Source organism: Manacus candei, unplaced genomic scaffold (genome assembly GCF_025592945.1).
Source record: "Manacus candei isolate 608988 ecotype Guabito, Panama unplaced genomic scaffold, ASM2559294v1 h1tg000043l, whole genome shotgun sequence".
Lineage (NCBI taxonomy): Eukaryota > Metazoa > Chordata > Aves > Passeriformes > Pipridae > Manacus > Manacus candei.
In genome coordinates, this window is record NW_026138091.1 from 14,541,383 (window position 1) to 14,558,818 (window position 17,436).

At 35.0% G+C, this 17,436-nt stretch overlaps 1 protein-coding gene across 12 annotated transcripts in view; it reads left to right on the top strand.

The window, feature by feature from the left end:
* The window catches only part of FOXP2 (forkhead box P2), a 407,244-nt gene that overhangs the window by 116,826 nt on the left and 272,982 nt on the right, over nt 1–17,436 (top strand). For all 12 annotated transcript variants that reach the window (XR_007905892.1, XM_051795471.1, XM_051795484.1 and 9 more), the window contains exon 3: nt 7,221–7,304. The gene's annotated coding sequence lies outside the window, so the exon portion shown is untranslated. The remainder of the gene's footprint in view (nt 1–7,220; nt 7,305–17,436) is intronic.

The following is a 17,436-nucleotide window of genomic DNA, read 5'->3' on the forward strand; positions in this document are numbered from 1 at the left end:
CTTCCACTTGAAGGGAGTCCTGAAATGCAGCAGCACCAGAGAAAGGAACTGAGAAGCTCAGAGACGTTCTGGAGCTGGACCAGGATGGAATGCGGGAGAAGTGGCCTTGCCCCCCCCTGCTGCCACATTGGCAGCTGAGAGAGCAAAGGAGCTCTCTCCTGGTAGAACGCTTGGGACAAAAACTGAACTGAGAGCTGCCCTAAACGTTCTGACTCAGGAGGAGCTTCCCCTGAGGAAGGGACTTTCACAAAGATGCCCTGCACTTCGTGATATGATGTGGTGAGGTGAGCCTGTCCCTGCTATTGCAGTCCACGGGAGAGAGAGCTTCAGCTGGAGATGAAGGACCAAGGGGTGAGAGGAAACCCCTGCATTGTAATGGAGAGAGAGAGAAAGATATTTTCTATCTACAACAACTCCAGCTATGACTGTTGCCTTGAAGAGGAGAGAAACTGCTGCCCTGAAAGTGGAAAGGATCTTTCCTTCTTCCCTTCTGAACTTTTATTGGAGGGAAAGGAGGGACTTGATCTAATGTAAATATATTGCTTTACCATAGGAGAGATAGTTAGAATTGTGTATATAATGTATTATAGTATTTATTTTTGTAAGTAATAAACAAGCAGCAGTCACAAGTATTGAGGCCATGTTGCTGAGAACACAGCTGAGCTGGGCAGGACACGTCTCCAGGATGAAGGACCACCGCCTCCCTAAGATCTTGCTTTATGGTGAACTTGCCACCGGCTGCCGCAAGAGAGGAGCCCCAAAGAGGATATACAAGGACTCCCTGAAACAACATCTCAACCTGGGCCATATTGATCACCATATCTGGTCTACTCTGGCCTCCAATCGGGAGGTCTGGAGACACGCCATCTGTAACGCTGCTGATGCCTTTGAGAAAGCACGCAGGATCACTCTTGAGGAGAAAAGACAACACAGAAAGAATCGTGCCTTGCAGAATTTACCACCTAAGGAGTCCTTCTGCTGTGCCTTTTGCAATCGGACATACCTGTCTTGTATTGGCCTTTTTAGCCATCAGCATGCTTGTGTCAAACATGGGTAGAGACCTTTCCCAAATCTTCGTCCGTGAAGCCCAGCCATGATGAAAAAACTGTAATATAATTCCCTTCCCCCCATACTGAGTTGTGTTATGTCTGGAAAACCCTCTCACACTGAGGCAAATTATGGAAGGGGGGCTTGGACTTGGAAATTGGATTTTTGAGGATCTGAAACTGCGACACATAATAAATGAAGTCACGCCAAAATTTAATTTTAGGGTAAGGACCTCTGCAAGGATCCAGTCATCTTACGGACATTTAGTTTGCAACTAATATCTGTAGCTAACCATGGTGGTCATAGTGGTGAACCAACCTTCTAAGCAGTGTAAGCTGTTCTTGTGGTGGCCAAACTGAGGATATGTTAAGGCTATGGAAGCCCGAAGAAAGCCCCATGTTGATGAGGGAGTTACCCAATGTTCATCCAGAGTGGGAAACGCTTACTTTGGAGACACTGTAAAGAGTCAGATAATGCAGATGACAATAACTGGTGGGACAACAACCTGTCTTTATTTTCATGGTACCATTTTTGGCAGGAGATTGCAGTTGGAACTTCTTGTTTTTTCTTTTGTGGGATTTTTTTCCTCTTCCTTTTTTTTTTTTCACAGTTAGTTTGGCTTATTTATCCACTTTCTATTTATTTTTTTTTAATGTTTTCCTTTTGATCTGTAGACCCTTAGGGATTGTGTGTGTGTATTATGGTTTCTGTCAGTTTGTGGATTTTTTTAATGTATTTTGGTTAATTAGACAGCTTCTGCATTGTTTGTGGGTGTAGACCTCACACTGTTTGGTGTTTCTTTTTTTCCTGGAAGTTGTGTGGCTGTTTAATTTTTTTTTTTTCAATATATTTACTTAGATGTGATTCCTGTGGGTGGGGAAGAAACAGGAGGAGCTAGAGTTCCACATGCAGATGCAGAATTATAGAATTGAAATAAACTACCAACTGGCAGAACAACTTGAATGATGGGATTTAGTGATGGATGGATGGAAGTTGTACAACAGTCAGGCAGAGAAGGGGTGGGAGGGTTGCCCTTTATGTGAAGAAACAGCTGGAATGCATGGAACTCTTATGTTTGAAGGTTTTGGTTCAATATAAGGGAAAAGATTTTCAGCGGAAGGGCAATTATGCAACAGAAATGGTTGCCTAGAGAAAACAGGTTGTGGAATTCCATTTTTTGGAAGTTTTGAGGATGCATTTGTCTGATGTCCTAAGTGACCCAGTCTAAATGCAGATGCTTTAAGCAATTTTTACCAGTCAGCCACTCAGTGTGAGTGGAAGAGTCTGTGATATGGCGCATGTATCATGGCAGAAGGGTTAGGTGCTTTTTGAATTCTTGTAAGAACTAACTAGATATATAACACAACCAGGATGATCACCATATATGTACTCTTATGAAATAATACTTTTTTAAAGTTGTTCTACATTCTAATCTGATAGTATTCTTGAATCCCTTTTAGTCACATCACAAAAGGGAGAAACAAATTGTAATTCTGGAAATATTTCAGAAGACTGCAGTGTCATTGTACTTGTGGTATCGTAGAACGAAGTATTTAGGAATAGTTAATTGCTTTCATGTTTGTTTATATTCTTCTCCTTCAATTACTGTAGGCTGTTGCAGTTTATTATAAGAAAATTCAACAAATGGAAAGTGGTTTTCCTCTGAAGTGTCTTACAAAAAAATATGTGTTTTCAAAAGACAGACATGCCTGAAGAGAAAGTAAGGCACAGTATCTGTGCACATTGGATAAATTGTTCAGGAATCTCCATGAATATGATATTGGTATCATGCATACTTATAAGATTAGTGTCAGCACAGGTTATCTATCATGTAAGGGCTAGTTAGACCTGCCTCAGGGGTGGTTTACTCTGTATACCCAACCATTCAGAGAATGATGCTGTGGAGATTTTGGAAGAAAAGAGTGAGGAGGGATGATTTTTCCATTGCTCCAGGCTTCCCATTCATTGGTGCTGTCTCCATTTTCTCCAGTGTGCTTTGATAAGTACATGTAATCAATGTCCTATTAATCTTTAGGATAAGTAAGACCTAAAAGGAACAACATCCCACCCAGCCTCTCTCCCCCAAGAGGAGTTATATGTAACATGTGCATCAGTTACACAGTGAATGGAACATACTGGAAGCAGATGATGTATTTAATCTGTGCTGACATTTCTTCTGTCACTGGGCATCTAATAGTAAATTTTTAATGATTTTTTGTAAATTTTATTATTATCCTTGGCTTATTTGTTTGCCCAGTTACATATTGTCTGGATTAATGGAGTATAGGTGTTTTGCTTAGCAAATTCCATGTTGTAAAAATTCAAGAATAAATTTTGTGGTATATAATATAATTATAACTTTTATTAGTACTTAGCATTTGTTGAAAATTTGGGAAATATGTAGTTGGGGAAAGTTGACAGCTCAAGAAGCATTCAGGAGTTTATTATTTTCTCTGTTCCAGGTGAAAAAATATTTGCTTCTCCCACCACCACAGAACTTCTGTTTGGACACAATAATAATCTAATCCAGCATTCATTTGTCTAAGTAGTAATGTAGAGCTATATGTAAAAATTGGCTAATGCGATCACAGTAGTACGAAGGTCTTTTCATAGACTCATTGAGCTTTGGACTGATGATAACTACTAATTCATTTTGCATGTTCTTGTTAATTATAATGGCATCCAGTAGTGCTCATCTGATGTGAGCTTCTGAGTATCTTTCTGTCACAGGAATTGTCTAACAGAACTTGGAATCAGGAAGAAATGTCTTTTTAACCTATTTGCTGTACTGTAATTCTATAATATTCTTTAAAAATGCATATTTTTTGTAGTGTAAGTTAAATGTCTTGAAGTAGTTTAAATGTAATTAAGAATACATAGTCTACTTATTAAGTAACTTTACACATTTTTTTCATTATTTTAGAAGATATACATTGCACGTTTTGTGTAAATTATTTATTTTCAAATAAAATTCAGCATGTCCCATTGACATAGTGCAATTTATGACTTGCTCAGAAGTCTTGTTACACATTAAGACTTTTGTTTTCAATTGTGTTAGTGCTATACGACAGAAAGAAGGAAGCTACTGATACCAGTGAATGTTTGTGCCTTTAAAATAATAGTCCTTCTAGCAAGTAATTCTTGCTTTACTGAAACCATTTATGTCTTTGGCTCAATCTATCTTATTCAAAAGAAGAGTATCTTATAACTTATGTAGTAGATAGCCCTCAACCATGTTCTAAAATTTTCCTGAATGCTTGGTGAGTAGTGCTTCGTTGGAATATTTTATACAAATTCCTACTTAAAGCAGTAATGCAGATTGAACCATTTGTACTCTAGAAGATAAGTGAACAGGTAGGTCTTACATGAAGTAGGGATACATCATAATAACTTGATCTGTTGAACAGTGGAACTGCACAAGTGCTGTAGTGCAATTTGGTGGGGTTATTTACATTTTTAAAAATATCAAAGGTCACCAATAGAGCAGGATAATGAATAAGACCATGGAGTCTCAAATCATAATGTTGTCATAGAGGCAGAATTCAAATGTATAACAGGTAAACTTATCCTAATGATTTGTGATCTAACATAAAATAAGCTAAGAGATGATTGCAGCATGTAAAGGAATGAGTTAAAGGAAATAGTTTGCAGCACATAGGCATTGTGTTCATTTAAGTCAAGTTTCAAAGGAAGGTCTTCATCCAGGAATGAACTTGGCTTTCATTTTGAATTAAATATTCTAATGATCAGTTATTGAAGAATGGAAAACATATCCCTGTAAACACTGTCAGAATGGGATAGGTAAACAGTGACATTAAAGATCTACCTGCTGGGGTCAAAGGTATGGAATGTGCTGGCTTAGATGGAGGAAAGGTAGAGAAATTTTACTGTTGAACTGGAATAACTTGAATGATTCAGGTCCAGGTTTTAGGATGCAAATAAAAATAAAAAAAAAAAATCAATATTTATAACAGAAGTAATATGATTTTTTTAAGAGTCAGCTGCCTTTGTCAGGTAAACCACAATGGAATGTAGCATAAATGAAACATAGGTCAAAATGTAAGTTTTTAAAGGTGAATATTTGCACTGGTGAAAAGAAAGCTGATAGGTAAGACCTGCCATCTATCTGTGACATATCTGTCACATCTACTTTGTGCTATCCTCACCATGTTGAATATTTCTTACTGACTTGTGAAAAAGTATAGATATCCAAAAATAGAACAAGATAAAATTTTAATCATCAAGACTAATGATTATGGTTGTTTTCATATTAGGAATAATTACCAAAAAATGTTATAATGAAACATTTTTTCTAAGAAGGCTGTATCTCAACAAAATAGGTCATGTTTTGATGTAAGATTTCATATATAATAACTATGATTGTCTTGACTTTATTTCTGAGATGAAGGCAAAATGTTATGTTTAATATAATCCAAGATAAAAAACCTGATGATTTGAAAGTATTTTGGCATAATGAAATATAGGTAAAAAGAGAAATACAGAATATTCGTGTTTGAGGCTTACATATTAACATAACAGATATTGTTGAAGAAATAACTGTAATGTGTATTTCTGTCTCGAATTCAGGTGCACAAGAACCTTCAAAGATTCAAAGTTGCAATCTCTTAATGGGAAATAGGACAGTAAGGTGAATGCTTCTCTCTCAATTGGTTAGACAGTTCCATTGTGGATCCAGGGTGACCACATGACCATCAAGCAAAGTTTCATTGACATGTATTTTACTTTCCAACAACTTTTAAGAATTGCCACCCACCTTCACCTCCTCATATTTGCCTTAGGAACCTTACCTGTTTTTAACATTTTCTTCTCTTTTTTGCTTTGTATTAAGGGCTCATAAGATTTCCTTCTCATTTCCCAATGCTGTCCTACTGTGCAGGGGTTTCATGTAGTGTTTATTCCTCCAGCCTGTCATTCTTTGCTCTTCCTTCTTCGCTTGCTCTACTACAGAAGCTGCCAGGTAGCTTTTAGTTTTCTAGGAACTTCGACCTTCCCAGCAGGTTTTGTTACACTCTACAAACAAAGGAAGAAGTTAGAACTGCAGCTCTTTTAAATGGCCAAACATCTTGTAACAAAGTCTGTATTAATAATGCCAGTTGGAACACAGATTTTTTTTCTTAAACTGTGGGAAAGCAGTCTTTTCTTTATAAAATTCTACATTCATTTTACTCTTCAGCATGCTTCTGTCTGACCTTGTCAGCAAGAGAGAATTGCCGAGAGGCACCATCGAGAGGCTGGTAGGATCTACTTCAGAGGTAGCAGAGTTTCAGGCATTAAGTCTGTGTCTGTATTAGTAAATAAAGCAATGCTTGGAAATATTTCCAGGTCTCTGCCATGGTTTAGGTTTTTGCAAACTAACATTGGTCCAGAAAATTCCCAGACATTTATTTGACCATCTCCATTAGACAATTTGTATGCAGTCCCTCTGTTTCAGAGCATATATGAGTATACTAGCATAGATGTAGGTTTATCTCTGCCAGTTGATTTCAGGAAAGAGAAATGTTCTCAGGCATAGATGTAATCTAAATATTCTGTGGACCTGCATGTTCTTTATTTCTTCTGCCTTGTCCAACCTTCTCTCTTCCTTGCAGTCTTCCAGTCTCAGCTTCAAAGCTGTTTTTTTAGTTTTTCCTTGTCCTTTTGTCCTTCCTAAAATGCATATACATTTAAATTTCATTGGCGTGCTGTCTCCCAGCTTCTGTTTCTTCCTTCAGATGACCCTGTGAACTTAGTGATATTGTGTGCAGTTCCCTGTCTGGAACAAACTACTTCAGGGAAGCCTTCCTTTTGTTTGCCCTTGGGTACCATAATAATAAAAATAGAATAAAAATAATAAGACTAGAATTTGAGTGATGCCTTAACTGTCACTCTACTGCAAGACAGAAACTTGGTGAACAATTATATTTCTTGTGGACTACATTTAAGCTGACTTTGTTAAGAGGATCTTTCTCTTCCAACTTGCTCGGTCTTTCAACCAGCTTTATGTCAAAATCAAAAAATTAATTATTACAACTCCTTCCTTTTTCTTTCAGAGTACTTGCGAATCAGCATATGCACATCTGGTACTGATTAGAGGGAGTGATAATGCCAGATTCTGTGTTGTTTTCATTAAATGATGTCTAAATAGCTGTAAACATTTCTCTCTGTTTTGTCAGGATGGTGGTACTGGAATTGATTTTGGACATCACTTCAGTTCAAGGTTGAAGTTAAAAGGTCTTTTTGAGTCTTAGAAGAAGCAGGTGAGTACAAGTCAAACATTACAAATCTTACAGTTTGTTCGTTTTTTTTGTTGGTGTTTTTTTTTCTTTTTGCGACGTGCTTTTCTTCTGGAATTGCTGTTCTTGCTTACCAATTCATATTCAACTAGCTGATCTCTGCTTCCCCTGATTCACTGAGATGCATGACTGCTTGTGTTATGACTAGATAGCAGAGAATATTTAAGTCATTTAGGCTTTCCCTACATGGTTTTTCAGCTCCGCTATAAAAATAAATAAAAATGTGGTTCTCTGACCAAGGTCTCTGGAACTCTGGAGTTAAGTTGCACTGTATAGTTTCGTTACATTAGCTGCATTAGGAGTATAATAATTAGGCTAATTTGTTTAAAACGCGATTTTAGTCTGTATTTCTTGTAATAAATTTAAATTTTAAAAGGCAAGATTAAATAGTAAAGAATCCATGAGTTTGGATATTTCTAGTTTCTTGAAACTGGGATGATCTTTATTCCTTTGGTAACCAAGAACATTCCAGGATGTCAAGGACCATGAGTTTAAATCTTGTTTCAACTGCTTTGTGTGTTACCAGGCTGAATCTGCCTGTGAATCCATACCATTAGTGGGTGTAGTGGACTTGGCAGGCCTGCACTCACTACCTTGCTTTGCTCCAGACCTTCTCAGCTATCTTCAGTGAATCATGTACAACTATCAGGTCTTTTTAACTTAGAGAGATCAGGAAAAGGAGATAAGATGAAAGTTTAGAAAGCCAGTCACATTTATTTCAGGTTTTTCATACTTTCTATTCCAACAAAGAATTAATCTATGTATTGACTGTTGCAGTCATTCACATTTTACTTTTTCTACAGGAGTATAAAATTTTTTGAGAATATTCCCAGAATTTTCCAAATTCAAAATTTTAAGGCAATATTTTACTATATAAATTGCAAAATATGTTCAACTACACCTGTTACTAAATTTTATAGATGCAGATTTCAACAGGATACAAAAAACTTACTCATCATAATAGGGGCCCAATGGCTTCTATGTACACCACTGTTTCTGAAGTAAATATGTAGTTTCCCTATATGCCATGTGCAGTGACTGCTAAGGCATTATGAGATGCTCCATAATGTTGATATATCCATCTTAATGCATTGATGCCTCAGAAGGGCAAAAAAGATGAAGTAGTTTCAGAGGAGTTAATGATGGTGACATAAATTAGTTCTGAAACTATGTTTATAACAAGTTTTTTAAAGTTTCACCCTCTGGGAGGAAGCACAGACCTTTTTAACCTAATTCAAAGTAGTGCAAAACAAGACTGTCCTGGTATGTGTTTCACTGTGACTGTCTTTACTCACTGGGTAATAAGAAAGGAAAATTCCTTTATTCCGATTTAGCTTCACCTTCTTCTGAGGACTTAAGGTACTGGCCAGAAGGGTACAGTATGAATATGGTGAAACCAGAAAAAGAAGAAAGGTTAGCTGTAGTGATGTTGTAAATCAAAGGATATACAGCACTATACAGGGAAACTAGATATTATTGGCATCATATGCAAATTTTTGTTTGACTGTATGTTAGTATATAGTAATATATTTGCAAAACAGTGGTTTTTACTTTCATTACCCAATGGAGAAAACAGTAAAAAAGATCAGATTTTTTGCTGTCTGTGTAGCAATGGAAATATGTCTGGATTTCTGTCACAAATTTGTAAACATCTGAATGGTGTAAATTGTACACAGTCATGTTAGATAGTTTCTTCATAGACAGTGTCAGTATTTTGGCAAACTGTTTGGTTTGATAGAAATTGTGTAGTAGTTGAAATCTGTTGAGCCAACAAGAGAGTTTTATTTTTTAAGGGATATTTTTTCTGGAAGTTTACTACGTTCTGTACCAAATAATGCCAGAAATGCAGTAATAATGACTTGTACATCTATAATAGTTTGGCAGTATAATTTTATTGAATTCCAGTATGTCTGAAACTTAAGGCATATGAGGGAAAGTAACTGCTATTATGTTTACTCTATTATTTTCTTCTATATTTTTAAGTTAAATACAATCTATAAAAATCCTTTCTGTAAAGAAAGCCAAAATCTTTTTGGCCTTTTTAGCATTGGCCTCTATTTCTTGCAGTATGTGAAAGTGGAGAAGGAATGTTTTTGTATTCTGTGAGGAAACGGTAGTACATTCTGAATTCTAGTTCTTCAGTATGTCATTTAGAATTGATAGTTTTTTAGGGCAGGATATGGTGTCTTTACACTGATTGAAACTTGAGATTTGGACATAAATGTAGTGATAGATATGCATAAAATAAAATTGCATTTATGAGTACATTTTTAATTATCAAAGAGAAAAATTCTGTCTGCTTTTTGTCCTCTCAATGAAGCACTTAACTGTTTAGGAATAAGATTTAAAAAACTGAATTAGAGTTGGAAAAACTGAAACCAAACAAAAATCCTTATTGGAAAAATACAAAAGCAGAGAAAAATGTTCTAGTTTTTTACTGCTGATTTAAATGGACGGTTTGGGGAAGTGTTAGTGGTACATCTGTGTTTTCTGAGTCAATTAGGCTTTAAAAAAAAAAGCTAAATAAATTCTGGTATTAATTATTTTTAAATCTATCTAACTCTTCTGTGTTGGAGAAGATTGTGCTCATTCCTGTTTCTTTCTGCTACTACAGAACTTTAAACATCATGACTCGTGCATGTGTTGTACATGGACACATTTTATATACTACTAAATATTCAGTATATATATATGTTTATTTTGCATAGGGCAAGCATCATCATATTGTTAGATTGGTACAGAAGAATATCTCATATAGTTTTCTTGCAGCTGAACTGAAATTCTCTCAAGAGTTGTATAAGGTCTCATTGCTGGTGACCATGTTGACGACCAACATGTGAAACATATGATGTTTCCATCAGCTGGGTAATGGATTGACATTAACTTTGTCTACAAAGAAGTCTAACTATGATGAAGTAAATTTTTGCTATGATTATATGTAATATAAATTATAGATTTAAACTGCACAGCTTTTCTTTTCAGTTAAACATTAAGCACAGTCTTAATGGTCTGATTTGCTGTGGAGAGCACTATTACAATAATCTACTTTTTAGAGCTCATATCAAATATGAACTTGGATCACTTAATACAAAGTTTGTGCTTTGGGATATATTTTGATGGCATCTAGGAGTGATGCCTCCACATTTGTTGGAATCAGACCTTAATGATAGTGTCTTCAGAAATGAGTTATTGCTTAAATACACTGATTGTTTTGTGGTTTCTAGGACAGAAATTTTTAAGGAAAAAATAGTTGAAATCTGATGTTTTTTTGAATAATTGTATGAAATGAGGAGAAGATGGTGTGAATCTTAATAATTTTATGATTTCTTTTTTCTGTGTGACATGAATGAGAAAAATGAGAACTGTTAATTTTTAACTGAACTGAATTTAGGTTTCTAAATGTGGCCTGCTTGAGAACAGAGGACCATTACTGTAGTTGTCATGTAAAATGAAGTTGGAGTCTGAAGCTCCTTTTTAGCTGTCAGCTTTATTAAGGAGCTACTGGTGTGTTGAACTAGGCACACACATTATATAAGCAGTGTATGGCAGTGTCTAGGGGGAATTTTCTCTCTCTTCACTGCTGCTTTATTAGGTTTCACTCACTCATTCACTGTTGCCCTGTCTAACTGCAGCTTTCTGGCTGCAGCTCACAGCATAGTAGGTCTAATGTAGATTGACGCCTTTGCCAGAGGACTGATTGAAACTTGTGTCTCATAGTTGCTAATGCTCACTCAACCATTTTATTGAAGATAAAGTAAATAAAATAGATTGCCATATGAGAATTCTCTGAAATCAAGTGGAATAATTTGACAGGTTTAAGCCCGTGAAAAACCCAGAACATTGAAACAGATGGGAATACTATTTATGCACAATATACTAGGAAAAGGTGTCTGCTGGCTTGATGTTAAACTGTTAATGGCTTTTACCAAAATTGTAGTTGTTGAAAATATCGTAATTTCCAATGGAATTACTGTTGGTGTTTAAATTGTTGCTTCTCTCAAACAGTGGGACTTTTTTTAATATAAGAGTAATGGATATGCTGATTTTATTTTCTTAGTGCTTCTGATCTTTAAGAGACTAGTGAGTTTATTTTTTGAGAAAATAATTCTGTGAAATAATGCAAACTAGATTATTACTTTTATAGGTATTTAATAATCAGTAAGTGAAATAATTTTTAAATATTAAAATAAAGTTGCTAAAATAAGCTCTGACATTTCTAAAGGTACATTGATGCAGTAACAAAATTAGCTGCTAAAGTTGTTGCAACAAACTGCTAGAAGTAATGGTCAACAAGACCCAAATATTCTTCACAACACTTCTATTTTATAAAGAATTGCTGTCAATAAGCATTGTAGTATGTCTGTGTTATTTTTAGACATAATATATCATAATATGTGAGTAAAGACGCAACAGATGACTCGTTTTATCTGGATAACAATGAGTATTGGTCTTTTTAGTCACACTAGGGGGCTCCTTACTAGTTGGACCACTTCTTCAAAAAAGTAAGACACACCTGTATTTTAATTTAGCAAATTAATTATGTCAAATGCACTTAGAATTTCCCATCTTGTTTGTATTTTTAAGAGCAAAAATTACTCTATTGTACTTATAATACAGAGCACTGGCACCAGGTCTTTTTTCTCTTGTTACCATACTGATGACTGTGTCTGTCTGGTCAAACTTTTAATGTTCTCAAAGCAGTTCCAGACTTAAAATTTCAACATTCAGTCTATGGTACTCTCTGTTCATTCAGTAGAATAAAAGGGTCATCGACAGCTTTGTCTTTCTGTGGGAGGGAATAAAGAAAGACACAACTCTACTACAAATCCCTGTTTTAACACTTTCATTTTCCTTTTCTAAAATGAAGTTCTTTGAAAGTCTTGTCTTTTGGAGGCAAGAGAACATTAATTTGATTAGATTTTAATTACATATGCAGAATTGCTTTGGGGTTTGTTCCCTGTTAGGAGATCCAAGACAAAGAATCCCTGCTCATTTCTGTGTTGCATAGTCTTTTCTCTCTCTCTTAGTTTTTTCTACTTAAGTTGGAAAGCCACTGTGCCATTACCACAGTCTTTAAAGGAAAATCTGAGACTCGTGAGTGCTCCAACATAGATTGATTTATATAGAATAAAGGCTAATTTTATCAAGAGAAACAGAAGCCTCAACAGTAGTTTACTTTGGATTTCTGTAAAACTTAAAACCAAATGTGGTTTCCCATATTTCTCAGAACAACTTATTTCTGCTGTTTTTCTCAGCATGGCCTCTTATTTGACCACATCTGAAGTAATTCTGAAAGACTGATTTGTGTTTTACTGTTTGCTGTGTTCTCCAGCAACACAGTAAAAAAATTATCTGTATTTTTGAGATGCTTTTGAAGTTACCTTATCCAGAAATCAGTCTGTGATAAATGTGATGAACTAGCTATTTTAAATCCTTATTTAAAAAAAATAAATGTAGGCAGTACAGAAAGCAATTCAGTACAAGTAACTGCATATGGAAGAAATAACATCACATCTAATTCCTGAAAATAAATGGAATCTTGAAAATGGCATAGTAGTTTATTTGATTGCTTTGAGAGTTAGCCTCCCTAAAAAGCTGATTTTAAATGAGTTTTGTATTTGGAAGTGATGCTTGTTAACTATCTTGCAAAGTGGTTTCTTTTCTTCTCTGGAAAATGCATTATGAGATCTAGCAAAGAAAGAGGTAATGATTTTTTTTTTAAGGTAGGTGCTGTCATCTAGGAACTGGACAGAGATCACTGTCCCTTAGGAACTAGGTCTCAGAATTTTGAATGTAACCTGTAAAACAGCTATTTAGTGGTAATTGTTGTCAGTCACAGTCTGCAGGAGATAGGTTTTTGCTGGAGATTTGATAGGCAAAACCATGCTTACCTGCATCAGATTTTTTTTTTTAAGTTCAGATTTTCACAATTTAATTTTTGAAGAAAATTTTGCTGTTTTTTTCCAAGCTTAAGTCTTCTAGCAAAGCAAAATAGGTTATGTTTTTGGTTCATATGGTGGTTCTGGTCCTATATCCAAACATAAGCATGTAGATTTGAGTGCCTGTGTGAGGATTCATTTAATTATGACCAATCCACCAAAAGTTTTGTGGAAGAAATATAAGGTATGTAATCCTAGGCTGCAAAGTTACAACTGCTTGGTATAGTTTACACAATATATAGTGACTTCTCAAGAACCAGGTGTGGGACATGGTACATTAGTATGTACAAAATAGAAATTTAATTCTAGAATCTATATAATGTGCTTAAGTATAGTTCTATAGGTAATGACACTAATGGGAATCTTACTGTAATTTTAACTCAATGTTTTTATACTTGAAGGAGAAACTAAGTTAAATATTGTTTTAGATCTATTGCAGTACATAAAGATGTTCCGGCGCTCCTGTAGATGAATTTGTAGCCTAATATCATTCTGTATTATTTGGGTGAAGTTATTTACTAAACATTTCAAGTTAGAGCAGGTGGATAATGTGCTATGACAAAGACATGTGACCTCTTGTCTTAAGTGTTTTGCTGCTGATTTGAAACTAATATTTATTATCTGAACAGTGTGTGCTACAATCAAGTTGGTGAATATTTACCTTTCTTCCCTTCAAGATAGAAATTTTCTTACATGGCCATTTACCATTTATTTTTACTTAGTTATCTGTTTGCCCTAAGATGAATTTTCATGAAGGAAGAGAAATCTAGTTCTCTTTTTCCATCACTTATTAAAGAATTAAAACAATATAATATACAAAATTTCCACTCAATCCAGTCAAAGGCTTTTACTTTAGTTTTAGGTGGGTGTACTTTTCTCAAATTTTACCCTGAGATTAGCTCAGTTGTTAGAACATGGTGCTAACGTGCTAAACCCAAGGATGTGGGTTTGATCTCAATTCACTCAAGAGCTGTACTCGATGGTCAATGTGGGTCCCTTCCAACTCAGAATATTCAGTGAAATACTACTTGTTAAAAAAAATATAAGTTCATAATTTTGCAATCTTTGCATCATCATCCCTCTTCCTCTACTAAAATGAAATTTTGCTCCTAAAATTCCTTCTTCTTCTTACAAAAAGAACAAAAACAACAACAACAAACTACAAAAAAATGAACAAGACAAACTTCTGAACTCTAGAACTTCTAAACTGAAATTTTGCCAAATTTTTTCTCTACTGATTAAGTGGACTAAATGAATGACAGCATTATTATTTATTTTATTGTTAGAAATAAGGCTGAAATGTTGAACTGAATTACTGAATGAATGAATGGAAAAATATTTAAAGTTTTCTCTTAGGACAGAATCATTTTGCATTTGCCTTTTGAGCAGTAGTATTATAAGGAATGTGGAATGTAGGAAGGCAATTTGTAAATCTTTCATCTTCACTGTAGAAGTATTAGACTCATCATTATCGATAATCCTTTTAACTAAAGCACATAGTTATTTAATGAACAGCTACTGCAGTTCTAGGTGTCTTCTCCCTCTCTCCAAAATTCATTATTGTCCTTTCACCAGAATTTGTGTTTGCATCCTTTCTTCTTTCACTTCTGTCACTTGGAAAAGGAAACTGGAAATGAGTGTGGAAAGGATCCCCAGCTGATGCCGTTGAAAATCCATAACAGTTTAAACCATGCTTTTTGGCTCTGCAGAAAAGTTGGTCATGGTCATTTTGTATGGTCATTTTGCCAGCCCCTGAGTGGCAACAGTCAGCTCTGGCATTGGGAGGGTAACAAATAGTGGAGAAAGGAAGGAGAGGGCAAGAGCAGCCTTAATTGCTGCAGCTGTTTACTAAGTGAGCATATGTTGAGGCCCTTGAGCCTCCACAGAACATCTTCTCACAGGTCAATGCTTGAATCACATGTATAATACTCTCCTAAAATTTGATCTTAGCACCTGTTTATTTGTTTTTCTAGCAGAAGTTGTTCTATTGTGCAAATCACAGTTATATACATTCCATTATAAAGAATAATGGAATAGTCCAGTTAGTTACAGTAAAGTAACAGTTTTCCCCTGGATTTTACATGTTCAACTTGTAGAATAATAAGTAACTGGCCCTTTCTCTGTCTCTTGAAAATTTGCTGAATGCTGTACTTTTGGACAATATTAGAAATGGAGATCTGAAAAAGTATTAATGTTACTGCAATCTTATAATTTATAATCTTTTAATTTTGCAATTCAGAAATATTTTTAGTTAAAGGTATTTTAAATGTGTTTGATTTATTAGGCCTGAAAAAGCTATATATTGGATTGATTGAATGTATTTGATAGGACAGTGTTTTGGAGTTATTACAATATGAACTTGAATACCCTGTCCAATACTTAAAAGATCCCAGAAGATAGAGCATGTGATTTAATTACTTCTTTTTCATTTTGCGAATTTGACCTCTGTTCCCAGCCTTGAGACAAAGAAAGACAAAGTACCGCGAGCAACTGGCAGTTGATATTATGGAGGTATCTCCCACATCTTTCTCATGTCCCATTGTAACAGCCAGTCTGCTGTATGGATGTGGAACTTGCCCAGTAAAACTCTGTCCTTCAGCTGGCAAATTTATCTGCTGCCCTACTTCTTTAGATGCCCTGTAAAAATCCTCTCTCAGATTCTGCCACAGAAACCTCTCTTTTCTGGATTAGGTCTATCTGTGCAGAAGCGCCTGGGGCAACACAGGGATATGGGCCTCAGTAGATTAATGTTGGTTTTTGGGAGTGACTAGTTTACTCTTCTGTAAGACAGAACTGTCATATTCATATAGGCTGTTACTGGATGTGTTTAGTTATTTCGCATATTGATTGTGTATTTGTGCAGATATATATTTGTGAAAGTTGACTGAATCCATCCCAATTTGTTTCTGAAAAAGATTTTTAATGTTTTCTTATGAGCTAATAAAGATTTCTTCATTTTCTAAGAAAGTAGCTAGAGGAAAATCGTAAGACATTTTTTAATATTTGGGATTTGATTCTATTTGGGCAGTGAAGGCTGATGATAGTTTGTGTTAAGATGGAGGGATTTATTCTTTCTGGCAATGAAGGCCTTGATTTATGGTAACCCATAAGGTTATGCTGTAGTCATATGCAAATAAATACTGTCTTTTCTAGAAACCCCATATCTGACAGAGGCATTAGCTATTGAGGCAAGTGATTTTCACAGTATTGTTAGTCTGTAGTAAAAACCACCTTTTCTGCATCTTTTGATTGCCTTGGCAACTGACAAATTTACAGGCAAAATACAGAATTGTACATGAAATTACAGCTGTAGGTGACTTCTTTATTAAATATTTTGGATTTATTTCTAGTGTCAGTCATTTAAATTATTACTAAATAATATTAGATAAAATGTCCAAATTAATGTGTAAGGTGACAAACACTGTTAGTGTCTTCAAGCTATTGCAATAGGCTTACTCACTGTCTAATAAAAACTCAGTTACCTGTAACTTTTCAAGGAGATTTATTTTAATTGCTAGGTGCTTAGGTATATTTTAGATTTGCTCTATGTGCTGTTCATTTCCTTTAATCCAATAACATTGCTAGTTATTTGCACTATACTCGTGAGTGGCTACTTCTTTCTAAATTTAAAAATTAGGATTATAATAGGACTCTAGGATTAAGGAACTATTTCTCTGTGTATTCAAACTTTCTAATAATATACGAATGAAAAATATGTTGTTTAATTATTTGGTTTTGCCATGTAATATTATAGTTACTTTTAAATATGACTTTTGTATTGCTAATATATGAAAAGAATTAAAGCCAACAAAAAAATGGGTTTGATCTCATTTGACCTTTCTGACGTTCAGTCAGTTAAAAGGTTTGTAAGATGTTTAATTACCAAATGGTATGATCATTATTCATCTCCTCATTTGATATATAACGTCAAGTGAATTGCCTCCCTGGAGTGCACTGTGTTTCACAGATCAATAGATTTCTAAGAGCTTGAAGGAGAGCTTTATACATTCACAGAAAAGAAGGAAAGTATATCCTCCCTGTAAAATGGCTTATGTAGTTATTCTGTGAGCTTTACTGCGTTATTTTTTTATTTACCTCTCAGGAATACAAAATCCTGTAACATAAAGACATTAATTAAAATATTTTAAACCTCTTTA